This window comes from Canis lupus, chromosome 12 (assembly GCF_011100685.1).
Source record: "Canis lupus familiaris isolate Mischka breed German Shepherd chromosome 12, alternate assembly UU_Cfam_GSD_1.0, whole genome shotgun sequence".
NCBI classification, from domain to species: Eukaryota; Metazoa; Chordata; class Mammalia; order Carnivora; family Canidae; genus Canis; species Canis lupus.
Genome location: NC_049233.1, coordinates 65,473,519 through 65,490,490, shown reverse-complemented (window position 1 = coordinate 65,490,490; position 16,972 = coordinate 65,473,519).

The following is a 16,972-nucleotide window of genomic DNA, read 5'->3' as shown; positions in this document are numbered from 1 at the left end:
ATATCATTGATTATATTCTCTGTGCTGTACCTTTTAATCCTGTGACTTAGTCAATCCATAACTGGAAGCCTGTATCTTCCACTCCCTTTCATCTATTTTGCACATCCCCCACCTCTCCCTCTGGTGATCATTAGTTTGTTCTCTGTATGTATGGGTCTGTTTCTGTGTAGCTTTGTATTTAAAACAATGATTTAAAAAACTAATACTTGGGATCCCTGGGTGGCGCAGTGGTTTGGTGCCTGCCTTTGGCCCAGGGCGCGATCCTGGAGACCTGGGATCGAATCCCATATCCGGATCCCGATGCATGGAGCCTGCTTCTCCCTCTGCCTGTGTCTCTGCCCCCCTCTCTCTCTCTCTGTGACTATCATAAATAAATAAATTGAAAAAAAAACCTAATACTTTCTATCAGAATTTGTGTCATTACTGCTTCTAATATCATTATTATTATTTTTTAAATCAAACTTAGATATATCATTTCCAAGACTGAAGTAGAAGGTACATTTAAAGATGAAATTGCAGGATGCCTGGGTGGCTCAGCGGTTAAAGCGTCTGCCTTCGACTTGGCATGATCCCAGAGCCCCGGGATTGAGTCCCACATTGAGCTTCCTGTGGGGAGCCTGTTTCTCCCTCTGCCTATGTCTCTGCCTCTATCTCATGAATGAAGAAAATCTTAAAGAAGAAAAAAAAAAGATGGAACTCCAATTATGGGCTTTCTTATTTGAGTTGGGATGACAGTTGACCCTTGAACAATGTGGAGGTTATACACAGCAAGGGCTGATCCTTGTGCAGTGGAAAATTGGTGTATAACTTTTGAATCCCCCCAAACTTATTATTAATAGCCTACTGTTGACTGGAAGCCTTATTGATAACACAAGCAGTTGATTAATACATATTTTGTATAGGTACTACATATTGTATTATAATAAATCTAGAGAAAGATAAAATGTTATTAAGACAATCATTAAGAGGAGATACATTTATAGTATTGTATTTATCGAAAAATATCCATGTGTAACTGGACCTGCACAGTTTAAACCTGTGTTGTTCAAGGGTCTACTGTAAATATTTTTCTAAAAGGCAGAATGGAATAGGAACAGTGCAGAGGTTTGAGCCTTGGTGAAGTGAAGGAAGTCTTCAAGGTTGCTCAAAATGATCTTACAAATGTATCCCGGCTGTAGGAAGAGGGCTGGCTTTGCTGCAAAAAGGATTTCAAGCACAACTGCTTAGGGTGTGAAATATTTCTGACAACTTGGACTACATGTAGAGAATATGTATTTTAGAAACCTATCTATCTCGTTCTTTCCATCTGGGTCCAGAGGGCCTAATCATGGAATGAAGCAGAAAATAACCAAGCACTTGTGATCATTATGGAGATGAGGACTTGCAGAAAACCCTAAACATCCAAGATCTTGACATTCACAGGATCCAAAATTCATGCTCTAAAGGCAGAACATTTTGGGAAACAACTTATCACTCACAGAGTTCTGTCATTAAGGCATTATATTATTCTAATGAATATATCTTCTAATAATGGGCTGGGTGATATTCTAATATATTTTAAGAGGAAAGAAGGAGGGTTTTCCAGAAGTCATTATTTTAGACCTTATTATTTTAGAGAGATGCCTAGTTAACTCATGTTTATATATTTCCAGGAAAGTTGTGTTTGGTAATCTTGAAATTTTTTCCAAAGATTTATTAATTAGAGTGACAGAATACAAATGGGGTGGGTGGGGGAGCAGAGGGAGGAGGAGAAGCAAACTCCCCACTGAGCAGGGAGCCCACACTGAGCTCGATACCAGGACCCTGAGATCATGACCTGAGCTAAAGGCAGACACTCAAGTGACTGAGCCACCCAGGTGCCCAGTAATCTTGAATTTTAAATTTCTCTTCCTATGGTCTTTAAACAGAATAATAAGAGTCACATATGAATTTATTAAAGTCACATTTTTCCCAGGATATAATTCATTTGCCCAGAATCTATTTAATGAACCAATTTACGTTTGTGTGTGTTTATCTCCAGAGCTTAAGATTAGCATAGAATAGGTTTACTGCTTGCCTCGATATAATTATATTCTAAAACAGGAAAGTTTGATGTTTTTTAGGTGTCAGATTTTTGATGTGTCAGGTAAATATATTATTTCTTTAAGTGTTTATGAAATTTGGGGAGCCTGGGTGGCTCAGTTGGTTAAGCATTTGCCTTCCACTCAGGTCATGGTCTCAGGGTCCTGGGATCAAGTTCCGCATCAGGCTCCCTTCTCAGCAGGGAGTCTACTTCTCCCTTTCTATCTGTGCTCTCTGGTGCTCTCTCTCTCAAATAAAATATTTAAAATAAAGACTTTATGAAATTTGGAAAGAGTTTATGGATCTTTAATTATTTCTGTGTACTCTTAGATGTCTCAGGATCTCAGGCTGGAACCCATTGGCTTACAGGATGGAAACAACTGAGTCACTACTTGTCCATTCTGGTCATTTCAAGCACTTGTGATAATTGAATCTCTGCAAAGCTGACCCGGATAATTAACATATATTTGAATTTGAAGATGGCTCAAAATCTAGTAATAAATTTGCCACAGTCAGTTAAATCTCTTTGTGTGAGAATGGTTCAAATAATGAGCTGTATTTTTTTTTAAGATTGTATTTATTCACGAGAGAGAGAGAGAGAGAGAGAGAGAGGCAGAAACACAGGCAGTGAGAGAAGCTGGCTCCATGCAGGGAACCTGACATGGGACTCGATCCCAGGTCTCCAGGATCACACCCTGGGCCGAAGGCAGGCACTAAAACCGCTGAGCCACCCAGGGATCCCCATGAACTGTATTTTTAAGAAACCATACTTTCAGTATGAATTAAGGGGAGTCACCCAAACCCCAGTTGCCTCAAAATTTCTCCTTTCACTCAATCTACCTTGAAGATCATCCACTTCTTTTTCCTCAGCATGGACTCCAGTAAGCTACTCTTTAATAGCACTTTTTCATTAGGAGTGAAGTGAAGGATCTTGCAATGGGTCATTAGGAATGAAGTGAAGGATCTTGCAATGGGTACCTATTAAGTTTGACAGCTAGCCTCCCTTCTCTACAAACTTCTCTCTTTCCCCCTTTTCTACATGGTCACAGGATAGACTCCTGAGCAGCCATGGTTATAAATTATGTCCCCTAACTTTCATGTTAAATACAGTTTGGGCTGGGTAGAGACTCAGCCTTGAGAAATTTGGAATTGGGAATAAGAGATGTGGTTTAAGTTGAAATCTTTAATGCAGGAGATATAAAATGGTTTGTGCAGCCATATTTTCTACCATGAAGACTGGGTAGTTAAAGAGATATATAAAGTGGAGCAAAGAAAGTGTCTCACGCATACAGTTCCATCCTGAGACATGGCCTTGGTTTCATCCTTATATTTTCTACTTTTTGCTTAAGTTCATTTGGTTTCTGTTTCTTGAAACCAAAGTAATCCAAGAGATAGACTGTCTTGATAGAAGCCTACTGCTTAGTCCTACAGTCACATTGCCTCTATCACATCAGCCAGTACTTATTTTTGAATGCACAAAGAATCCAGTCCCTAAAGATCTAGGAATACAATCAAGGTACCCCAGAAAAGTCAAAATGAGTTCAGAGAAGTCCAAGATTTACATGCACATATAAATGTATGTGTATGTAAATATATTCACATATATATTTCTTTTCTATAAAATCAAGTAATTATTTTTTTAACTCATTTTATCATCACACAATCCTTTTTTTTTTTTTTTACACCCAACATGGGGCTTGAATTCACAACTGTAAGATTAAGAGTTGCATGCTCTACCAACTGAGCCAGCCAAGCATCCCTTAAGTAATTAGTTCAAATAGCTATCACAGTCTTTAAAATGTCTAAGACACTAATAAAATAGAATAGATAGGCAATTATCTCCCCTGTGATACCTAGAGCAGCAGAAGTCTCTTTTGTGGGTAATTTCTTTTTCTAACTTGGGGAAGAAAAGAGTGACCCTGTCCATAGTTTCATTATTCAAATACAGAAAGCATAGCTCTCCATTCTTCATAAAAAGCTGGGGTGGACACAGCTGGTAAAAACTGGATAATTAAAATATTAATCAGAACAGGAGAGATAAAATGACTTTATTTGAATGAAGCAGTTGGACCAAATTAAAATTGGAAGAAAAATAAAATAGGTCACAAAAGAAACAAAGCAAACAATCTGACATTGTCCAGGTCTTCAAGAAGCACAGTAGAAGGATGTTAACAAGTAGTACTTGCTCTAAAATGTTGCTGTAAGTGTACTGGAGAACAGGCCTTCCTGAGACATGGACATTCATACCCTTTACCTTCTTTGTAACATTTTCTTCCTTCTGCTTTTGTTGTCATGTACACAATGATTGTGATTTACTTACAAAGAATACTTAAAATTTGACATTAAAAAAGGCACATAGGGGTGCTGGGTAGGCTTAGTCATTTAACCGACTGCCTTGGCTCAGGTCATGATCTCAAGGTCCTGGGATCCAGCCCAAGTCCAGCTCCCTGCTCAGTGGAGAGCCTGCTTCTCAATCTCCCTGTGCCCCCTCCCCCTCTCTTGCTTGCTCTCTCTCAAATAAACTCTTTTTAAAAAAAGGCGTACTATTTCTATAGCATCTTGTTCATTTTAAAAAAATTTTTATTTTAATTCAATTAACATATATATTATTGGTTTCAGAGGTAGAGGGCAGTGATTAGTCTTTTTTTTTTTAAAGATTTTATTTATTCATGAGAGACAGAGAGAGAGAGAGAGAGAGAGAGAGAGAGGCTGAGACACAGGCAGAGGGAGAAGCAGGCTCCATGCAGGAACCTGATGTGGAACTCGATCCCGGATCTCCAGGATCACACCCTGGGCTGAAGGTGGCGCTAAACCACTGAGCCACCCAGGGATCCCCTGATTTGTTAAGTCTTTTTCTTTTTTTTTAAATAATAAATTTATTTTTATTGGTGTTCAATTTGTCAACATACAGAATAACACCCAGTGCTCATCCCATCAAGTGCCCCCTTCAGTGCCCGTCACCCATGCACCCCCACCCCCCGCCCTCCTCTCCTTTCACCACCCCTAGTTCATTTCCCAGTTAGGAGTCTTCATGTTCTGTCTCCCTTTCTGATACTTCCTACCCATTTACCAATAAAAAATAAATTTATTATTTAAAAAAATGATTTGTTAAGTCTTATACTCAGTGCTCGTTGCATCACATGCCCTCCTTAATGTTCATCACCCAGTTACCCCATCCCCCCCAACTCCTTCCCCTCCAGCAACCCTCAGTTTATTTCCTGTGATTAAGAGTCTCTTATGGTTTGTCCCCCTCTCTGATTTCATCTTGTTTTTTCTCTCTTCCCCTATGATCCTCTATTTTGTTTCTTAAATTTCACACATGAATGAAATCATATGCTAGTCGTCTTTCACTGATCGACTTATTTTGCTTAGCATAATACTTTCTAGTTCCATCCATGTTGTTGCAAATAGCAAGATTTCAATTTTTTTGATGGCTGAGTAGTAGTCCATTGTATGTGTGTATATGGTATATGTGTGTGTATATATATATATATACACACACATATACCATATCCTCTTTATCTACTCATCTGGGCTCTTTCCACAGTTTGGCTATCGTGGACTTTGCTGCTATAAACATTGGGATGCAGGTACCCATTTAGGGTCACTATATTTGTATCTTTGAGGTAAATACCCAGTAGTGCAATTGGTGGATTGTAGGGTAGCTCTATTTTCATTTTTTGAGGAACCTCCATACTGTTTTCCAGAGTGGCTGCATCAGTTTGCATTCCTACCAACATCGCAAGAGGTTTCCCCTTTCTCTGCATCCTCACCAATATCTGCCATTTCCTGTCTTGTAAATTTTAGCCATTTTGACTGGTGTGAAGTATTATTTCATTGTGGTTTTGACTTGTATTTCCCTGATGCCAAGTGATATTGATCATTTTTTCATGTGTCTTTGGTCATTTGTATGTCTTCTTTGGAGAAATGTCTGTTCATGTCCTGTGCCTATTTCTTGATTGGATTATTTGTTCTTTGGGTGTTAAGTCTGATAAGTTCTTCTTCTTTTTTTTTTTTTTTAAAGATTTTATTTATTTATTCATTAGAGACACACAGAGAGAGAGGCAGAGACACAGGCAGAGGGAGAAGCAGGCTCCATGCAGGAAGCCCAATGTGGGACTTGATCCCGGAACTCCGGGATCAACTGCTGAGCTACCCAAGCGTCCCATAGCCTGATAAGTTCTATATAGATTTTGGATACTAGCCCTTTATGTGATACATCATTTGCAAATATTTTCTCTCATTCTGTAGGTTACTTTTGGTTTTGTTGACTGTTTCCTTTGCTGTGCAAAAGTTTATCTTTATGAAGTCCCAATAGTCCATTTTAGCCTTTGTTTCCTATCCTGTTCATTTCTTTAATAATCTATATATCCCAACAAATTAAATGGATAACAAACAACAAAAAACAAAACACATTTTAAACTAATAAGAGATACACAAAATTCATATATGGTTATTAATAAGCATTGAATAATTAACAGGATATTTTAAAAAGTACAATTACTTTTCTATTTATAATTATGTATGTGTGTTAGGGTTCTCAAGAGAACAGAACCAATATATATATACAGAGAGACAGAGAAAACTAGTTAGCTAGCTGGCTAGAGAGAGGAAAGACTGAACGATTATAAGGAATTGCCTAACATGATTATGGAGGCTGCAGTTAGCAAGCTGGAGACCTAAGAGAGCTGATGTGTAGTTATATTCTGATTCTGATGGCCTGAGAAATAGGAGAGCCATGAGTTTAAGTTCTAGTCCAAAGCTGGCCAACTCAATACCCAAGAAGAGCTGATGTTTCAATTCAAGTCTGAAGGTAGGAGAAAAAAATCAATGTCCTAGCTCAAAGCAGTCAGGCAGGAGGCATTCCCTCTTACTCAGTCTTTTTGTTCCATTTAGGTCTTCAGCTGATTGAATGAGGCTTACCCACGTTAGGGAGGGTAACCTGCTTTATTCAGTGTACACATACAAATGTTAGCTTATCCAGAAACACCCTTACAGACAAACTCAGCATACTGTTGACCAAATGTTGGGCACCTGTAACCCAGTCAGGTTGATATATAAAATTGACCATCAGAAGTCCAGCCACGTGAATTTGAAATCCATATATGCAACTCCTTTTTTTAAAAAACATTTTATTTATTTATTCATGAGAGACACACAGAGAGAGAGGCAGAGACACAGGCAGAGGGAAAAGCAGGCCCCATGCAGGGAGCCCGCCATGGGACTCGATCCCAGGACTCCAGGATCATGCCCCAGGCTGACGGCAGGCGCCAAACCTCTGAGCCACCCAGGGATCCCCATATATGCAACTCCTTAAACCAAATTTAATCTCTAAATAATGACAATAGCAAGGTCATAATTCTACCTAACATGATACAACTATCCTACATATAACCAAAAATATACTAACTCTTTCCTCAGAAGGGGAGTTCATATTGTTGAGTGATGTTTACTCTTCTTGATATCCCATAATCCAAATTCTACAATGTAAAATTAACAATACTTAAATATTATGATGTAAACAATATATCTTACATTATATGATAAGGAAATAAGAATGAAGAAAACAAAGATATTTGTGATATACACACACATACATGCATAACAAAATAAGGAGAAATGCTCATGACAATTACAATCTTCATTTCTATAACTAGTCACATGGTTATCTCTGGTATTTATAACTAACTTCTTCCACTACCCATTCTGAATTCCCTTGGTCTTCAGCAAGCACCTCAGCTGGTCATGATTCTTTACCTGGTGGGATGACCCAAATCTTCATTCCTGAAGTGTATAAGCCATTAGTAGTTCTGTCTGGATTGCGTTGTTGTAGTTTTCCATTGGTCTTTCTCACAGGGCACAGTAATACTAAGGGATCCCCTGTATTTCAGACATACTCTTCTTTCCTTCTATGGTGGATGAGTAGTCCAATTTCCCCTTGGTAATCAGAATCAATCACCCTAGCCAGCATAGTAACTCCTTTCTTTGCCTGTTGATTCAGACACATGAGGAACCCAAAGTGGCCAGGCAGCAGTCTTAACTTCCAGTTCAGTGGAATCATTGTTGTATGGTCCGGTAGAAGCATTCCTCCCTTTAGAACAAAGACCTCTAGGCCAGCGGAACATAAGGCTATGGGAACAGGAACCAAAAACTTTGCTACTGGATTACTAGGGGTAATAGTGAGTGCTACCACTCCTATTTCTACCCCTGGATTCCTGGACCTATGAATTCTGACTATGGAAGAAACAGCACCGTATATAAGGTATTTGAAGTTCTAATAAAATTCATCTAAGAGAAGTATACATTTGTAACCAGATAATCTGTCAGGTAAATGTGATTAAACTTTATGTTTTAAAAATATTCTCTAATGCAGATGTCATAAAATACTCTGTGGTGCAAGATTTGGAAATGAGACTGGCCACCAGACTGAGTAGGTGAGACTCTTTGCAAAGTGTAATGAACGAACAATATGATTTACATGTTCCATGTGCTCAGGTCATTTTAGTCAGGCATGCAAAGTTTATAGGCATTAAGAATTAACTTATTATTGTATTTTTCTGCATATTAGAGAACTTGGAAAATAAAAATATAAATTTCTCCTGATGTATCAATGGAAAAAGTATTTAAAGCAGATGTATATTTGCATTACATAAACTCAGTGTAACAAATGTATTGAGTACCTACTAAGGCCAGGTACTTGAGTATACAAATATAAACAGGATAGAGTTCACATTCCCCATGAGGTTATCATCTAATGGGTGGGGGTGGGGGGCATAAGAGATACATTCTAATTAATAAAGAGTGAGGTAAAACAGAGGAACCTGCTACCTAAGGTAGCAAGTTGAATGCATGATTAGATCTGTTCTTTCCTGAAATCCCACCAAAATGACAGTAAAAGGATTTTCTAAAGGACTCACAAAGACACAGAGAACAGAAGGGGAGAAAACTGGAAGAATACTGGAAGCTGGAAAGCAAATGGACTAGTCACAACTGACTTAGCAGAACCAGAAAAGTTGAATCCTAAGCCTACAGTAGAAAAAAAGCAAGTGAAATATGTTATAGAACTCTCAAATAACCTGGGAAATACAGGACCTGAAGTACCTTTGAAAATGTAGGTAAGGAGGAGCTAAAAGTCTGAAAGACTGTTTACAAATAAGCTTCCTACAACTCTGTCTCACCCAGAAGAATACTCCCAAAGTTTTCTAGACTCTGGAAAGTGAAACAGAAGGAGTCTGGACCAAGAGGCATGCATATATGAGGGCAGGGGTGTTTTACTGAGAATAGAGGGATTAAATAAACTTTTACTAACTGAATGCAGTCTTTTTCTACTGCCAGGATCTCAGAATGCTGGCTGCCAGATAGCATATTGGCAAAGTCTTCTCTGGAGGTTATGACCCGCCCAAGTGAAAAGATCTAAAATACTATGTTTTCAATTCTTTGTTTTAGGTGACCATTCTGTGCATTGTAAGATTTTTAGCAGCATTCCTCTCTGCCCCAGTAGATACCAGTTGCACTGCTCCCCCAGTTGTGACAACCAAAAATGTCCCCAGACATTGTCAGTGTCCTTAGGGAAGGGGAATAGATAAGGCCCTCAATTAAGAACCACTGGCCTACAGTGATGCCTACAGTCAAATACCTCTATCCATGAGCGTCCATTTAGCTTTGTAGTGCCTTTCTGCTGACTGTGAGCAGGGAGCCAATGTTCACCAGGTAGTCAAGGAAAAATGAGAAAAAAACTTGGAGGAAATAGGTTATGAGGAAGAAGAAAACTTTTTAAAAAAGATATAGCATCTATAAAAGTTAGAAATTAAAAGTATGATAGAAATGAAATTAAAAGTATGGTAGAAATGAAAAACTTAATAGAAGCACTAGAGAACAAAGTTAATGAAATCTCCAGAAAGTAAAGTAAAAAGACAAAGAGATGGAAAAATAGGACACAGAAGATGAGAAAACTAAAGTAACAGTCTAGGGGGACCGTATTAGGAAAAAGGTTAAGTTGGTATAACAAAGAGATTCCAAAATACAGTGGTTTAAATGCACAGAAGTTTTCTTTTTCTTTTTTTTTTTCCTCTGTGGCCTAAGATAGGCAGATGGCTCTACATTATGACCAATTGGCTCTGTTGTGCTAAATATGTTACATCCATATTCATCCCTGTATCCAGGGCTGCTGTTTCAGTTAACACTTTCTAACTAGCAGGAGGGAGGTTAAGAAGAGCCACAAACTTAAATATATGACTCATAAGGTACATGTAATACTTCTGTTCACATCTAGCTGTAAGGAACGCTGGAATGTAGTCTTGCCTACGTGGTCATATGCTTTGCTAAAACTCAGAGGGAGGAAGGAAGCAGAGGGGGAAAAAAGGAAGGAGAGAATGGATATTGAAGAAAGTTCAGCACTATCTTCAAAATAAGGACTAACATATAAAAGGAGATCCAAAGAGAGAATTAGAGAAAATAGTGGGGAGAAAATCAGCAAACAAACATGTGACTAGGTTTTGCTGTGGTAACAAACAACCCCTAAATCTTAATAGCTTATAAAAACAAAGATTTTGGGTGCCTGGGTAGCTCAGTCAGTTAAGCCTTCGATTCTTGATTTTGGCTCAGGTCATGATTTCAGGGTCGTGGGATCAAGCCCCACGGTGGGCTCCAAAATCAGCATGGAGTCTGGTTGAGATTCTCTCTCTCCCTCCCCCTCTACTCTTTCCCCTGCTCATGCTTTCTCTCTAAAATAAATAAATACGTAAATCTTTTAAAAGACCCCCAAAACAAAAAAAACAAAGGTTTATTTCTTTCTCAAGTTGCATGTCCATCACAGGTCAACTAGAGGTTCTGTTCCGTGCTTTCTCAAACAGGCTGACAGAACTTCCATCGTCTAGAAAGGTGAGAGGAACTGGGGGAGGAGGGGATATCTGGTGAATCATACACTGATTTCTAAAGCTTCAACCTGTCATTTTTGGCCACCTTTCACTAGCCAAATTAAGTGGCTAACAAAGGTACAGCAAAGTACAATCCACTAAGTGCACAGGAGAAAAATTGGAAATGGTTAGTGAATGATTCATGACTACTACAGTTCATCTAAATATTTGACTGACTCTCCTTCCTGTGGGCAAAATACACTCATTCCCCTCACCCCCTTCCAAGGGAGACAACCCAAAAGTCCCATTTTGTTATAGCACAGAGCCTCAATGTCTAGAATCTTAAGTGATACATGATGTCTCTACAACAGATTCAAACGTGGCTTATCTTAGAGGTCTAACTAGAAAGCCATGTTATCTCACCTCATAAGCCAATACCTGATGGTGGAACAGAATCAGGATAATCTCGGAAATGGGATGATTGCAGAGACATAGCAGATAGTGGCCCATGGCAAAAATGTAATGAAACAGTAGTTTCCAAATTATTCTTTCCCTAGTGGAATTTTTAAAAAATCTCATGTCGAACTCTAATGTGTAAAATAGGTCAAAGTAAGTCACTCTGCTTGGGAATTGGAAAGGTGCGTGATCTCAGCTTAGGGTTCCTCAGTTTAGGGTTCCTTTTGAAGAAGTTCCATGAAATCTTTACAGGTCACAAAGCATAGAGGAAGTGAGGTCATCAAGGGATAGCCAGGTTTTGTTAGGGCAAAGACGGTTAAGGGACTATTTCGAGAAGATGTTGAGGAAATGGGAGATTATAGATGATACAATGTGAGTCCCAATGGTTCTAAAAGAATGACATGAGAAGGTGGAAAGGCATGGGAAACTGGGTCCGGTGAGGAGACATACAAGGTGGTATGGTGCTCTCTCCTTTCATCATACTGGCCTCGGCAATGTCCCAACAATTTTAAGCTTGACTTTTATGCTGTTCTATACTTTTACCTGAACAACTGATTATTGCCAAAGAGAACATATCATTAGGCTGATTGGCCACACCTTAAAATTGTGACCACAAATCTCAAACAGGGACTCAATAATGCCTGGCAGTCTTATTACCCTTACCTAATATGCCCACTTTTTCACTATATAAAACACTTATTTAAAAAAAATTTAAAAATAAAAAAATCACTTATTTCACTTTCTTTTAAAGACTCCAACTTTTTATATTCCACACCCCTCTAAATGAAACCATCTTTCAATAAATACTTATGGAGCACGTATTAAGTACCAAGCATTGTTCTAAGTACTAGAGATAGAGCAGTAGACAAAACTGTCAGTTTTTGCTCTCAAGGAGCTTAAATTCCAGTGGCAGGAGTCAGGAAAAGAAACAACTGTATAGGATTAAATATGGTAGTAAGAGCTAGGGAGAAAAATATAGCAGGTTAGGGAGGAAGGGCAGGCTGGTAGGAGTGGTAGATGATAGACCATGTAGATCCTTCTAGGACATAGTAAAGACTTTGCCTTTAACTTTGAGTAAGATGTGTAGCTACTAGTAGAGTTGGAGCATAAAGAGCGACATGACCCAATCCAGGTTTTGAAAGGATCACTTTGCTTGTAATGATGAGAATAGATCATAGCAGAGAAAAGGTGTTAGCAGGGAGACTTGGTCTCTGGGCCTTGTCTGATCATCTTTGATTATCTTCTTGGCTTACAGCCTTACTTTCTCCCATTCCGCACGTTCTAAAGGAAATAACTATTAAAGTGTAATTTCCAAATAGTCAAAAATATGACTCTTATACAAATATAAAATAAAATGCATCAAATACTTATTAATTAATGTCTCTCAAACTGGATATTGACACTGAAAAAAAGAAAATAATATTAGGATTAGATTGCTAGGTTAGATACAAAACTTAATGATCTTCAGGGTAATCAAACTATAACTTGCAGGGTTATCTTTTCTAGGGGAGAGAAATCTATACATTAACATATAACTTCATAGTGTCTGAGCTCTAAATAGTAAAGAGCCAAACATACGTTTATTCTCCTAGACTTGAAAATTAAATAATCCTTGTTTGGACCTGCTGAACAATGTTTCAGCATACTGACTCTCTTTTGCTTTACTTCCAAATTTGGGGTAAATTAAAAAAAATGTTTAACTGGCATATAATATTGCCTTTTCTTTTTTCTTTTTTTGAAGTATAATTGGGATACGATGTTATATTAGTTTCAGGTATACAAAACACAGTAATTTGACATGGGTAAATTTTCTTGACAATTTTCCGTGAAAATTGATTCATGTTTTTAGTTTACTGGAGGAATTTGGAGTAGCACTACAGGTCAAATTCTCTTCCTCTTCTCTGGATTTCTTATATATTTTTCCTTTGATCTCTGCCCTTTGCCGTTGCCATAATGTAAGATGCAAAGGACCTGAATTTAGGCAGTGGCATTACTTTGGTTATTAGGTTTATAGTCAAGATAAGACCTTTCCTTGATCTTATTCTTAAATTTTGTAGCTACTGTGTATATCATTCATGAATGTAGTCTTTAACAAGCATTAATTAATCCTAGTGTCTCAGTCTTGGGTGACTCCTTTACCTTCATGGACTCAACTATCACATGAACCTCAGGAATTTCCAACTCTGAGTCTCTAGCCCAGGCCACTTACCATATACCAGATATGTAATTTAAAATGCTCCCTGGGTGTCTCTATCAAAAGCACCTAAACTAAAAATTCCAGTTGAACTCACTGTTTCTATCACAGTCCAAATGTAGCCTACACTTCCTTTATTCTCTATTTCTGTCCATGGTACTACCATTCACCCAGATACCCAAATTTGTGACCATGGAGTCATCTCTGGTTCACATTCCAGAACTATATAGTCATCAATTCTTGTTCCTTTTGTATCATAAATAGCTCTTCAATCTAATTCCTCTTCTCTCTCACTCCCACCTTAGCCTCCTTTAGGCCTTTACCATCTTTTCCTTTAATTATGCTTTAGTCTCGGTACTGCAAAAAAATTTTCTACACTGCTGTGAGAGTTCCATTTTTAAATGCCCATCTGATTCTATTATTGTCCTGCTTAAGTCTTCAAGAGATTTCCCATTTCCTATGGGATAAAACTTAAGTTTTTTAGCATGAAAAGTAGGTGGACAAATTGGCTTCATCACCATCCTCATAATTTCCACCATTAACCCTAAGAAAACAAAATAGTGTGGGGCTCCTGGGTGGCCCTGCTGGTTGAGTGTCTGACTCTAGGTTTTGGCTCAGGTCATGTTTTCAGGGTTGTGAGATGGAGCAGGGCTCTGGGCTCAGCAGGAGTCTGCTTGAGATTCTCTTCCTCTCCTTCTGACTCTCCCCATGCTCCCTCACTCTCTCAAATGCATGAAAAAAAAAAAACCCCACAAAATAGTGTTTGCCATACTGATGCAACTTTAAGACAAGTCTTGCAGCTGCCTCTGGGTAAATTCCTACTCATTCTATAAGACACCACTCAAAAATCACGTCCTCTTTGGAGACATGTCTGATTCTTTTCCACACCCCTAAATTGGTTCTATCTTTAATGCTTCTAAAACACTTCCACATTATCTCCTTTAATATTTAATTTTATTGTACACATTTGATTTTTATATCCTATTCTCTGAGAGCACAATAGTGTTCCAGTCATCTTTGTTTATTGTAGTACCTACCACAATGAATTATGGCTTTTTGTTTTGCTTTAGTTGTTTGTGCCACATATTCTAAGACAGCTGAGATAAAAAGCAAATTTAATGTAACTCAAACTTGAAGGAAGAAATGTTACTGAGGTTTATTTTATTATTATTCTTTTATTTTTATTTTTTAAAAGATTTTATTTATTTATGAGACACACACACACACACACACACAGAGGCAGAGACACAGGCAGAGGAAGAAGCAGGCCCCAATGCAGGAAGCCCAATGTGAGACTTGATCCTGGGACTCTGGGATCACTCCCCAAGCCAAAGGGAGATGCTCAACCACTGAGCCACCCAGGCATCCCTGAGGTTTATTTTAAATTAATGGTTGTTAATCTTTTGGATTATAGACCCCTATAAAAATATGCTTAAATTTATGACTTTCTTCTCAGAAAAATATACATACATACATACAAAATTCTGCAAAGTTTTGTGGGATTCATAAATGCCCTGAGCCCACTGATGGCTGACAAGTTGAATTCTTGTAGTTTTTATTAATTTATTTCAGTAAGAAGTATACTCCCATGGAACATTTTGTAAGTATGAAAGTTTACAATGAATAGTCTCTCTCCTAGCTTTGTTCCGGCATTCCTCAAGTCCTCTTCTACCGAAGTGACCAGCTTTTGTGTAACCTTCTGGAAACTGTGCATATCCATGCATGAGCATTAAAAATTCTTTTCTTCTGACACCTTTTTTTTCATTTATTTTGGCAATTGTTCCACATCAGTACATAAGATTTCAAGTGCATAGAATTCTACTGTATTGCTGTACCCTAATTGCCTTTACAATATACTTTTTAGAGTTTGAAATGATTTAAAGCTTATAAAAAAGTTGTAAGCATAGTACAAATCATTTTTTCGAGAACCGCGTGAAAGTAAGTTGCTGACTTGATATGCTATCACCCTTGAGTGCTTTTCTATATATTTCCTACAAATAAAAGTATTTGCTTACATGACCATAATATAATTATAAAAATCAGGAAATTAACCTTATATATTACTACCATCTAATTCTCAGACCCTATTCAAATTTCACTAGTCATCCCCATAATGTCCTTTCTGTCAGGTTCAGTTCCTCAGTTTTTCCCTGACTCTTATAGCCATACATTTTTGAAGATTACAGGCTATTTTTTTAGAATGAATTTAATTTTACTTGTCTGATGCTTTCTCATATTAGCATATTATACGCCTTTGGCAGGAATATAACAGAAGTGATGCTCTGATCTTCTAACTGCATTCTATCGGGTGGCATACAATTTCTCTTTATCTTATTGTGATGATACTCATGTTGACCATTTGATTAATGTGGAGCCTGACAGATTTCTCCACTGTAAATTTGCTCATTTTTTCCATTTGTAATTAATAAGTATTTGGGGAGGGTGACTTTGAAAATGTGTCAATAGCTTATGCCTCATGAAACATATCAACATAGGCTCATGGTTTCCTGTTTTATTCAGTGGATTATGACATGTTAACCATCATTATTTTGATGCTCAAATTGTCCCAGATTTGGCCATTGGGAGCCTATTCAAACTGGCTTCTGTATGTTGACCTGTCTCCATTAATTCTTTGAGCATTTTCTTGCTTTCTGGCATAAGATGACCCAAGCTAAACTTGTGCTTTTTCTGCCCTACTGGTAGAATCAGCTATTTCTTCAAGGATTCTTGTTCCCTTTAGTGGATAATAATATTTAGAAGCCACCATTTGGGTCTTATATGTACTCCTTATTATTAGTGGGGTGCCTCTGCTCCCAGGCCTTCTTAGTGGACAAAGCTAGGGAAAAACACCCACACATACACACACACATGTGTGCATGTGTGCACATATATATATGTATGTATGTATATATACAAAATATATAATATATATAAAATATACACACATATACCTTTACATATATAAAATATACACACATATACCTTTATATCTATATTTATTTCTATATCTATACATATTTCTAGTCACTGATATTGCTAATTCTAATCCAATACTACAGAGTTCATTCTACTTTTCTCCATTTTCTTTTTCTTTTTTTAGGGGGAGAGGGGCAAAAGGAGAGGGAGGGAGGGAGAATCAAGCAGGCTCCACAGCCAGCACAGAGCCCAAAATGGGGTTCAATTTCATAACCCTGAGATCATGACCTGAGCCAAAATGAAGAGTCAGATGCTTAACCGACTGAGCCACCCAGGCACCCCGACTTTTCCGTTTTCATATTTGTAACTCCCTCCTCTGAGAGTGAGAAACTGGATCCCCATTATCCTTAATTTATTTTCTTATTTGATCAATCTTTCTGAATGTAAGCAAACTCCCACTCGGTGCTGTCCCCTGCCCTGAATGGAAAGT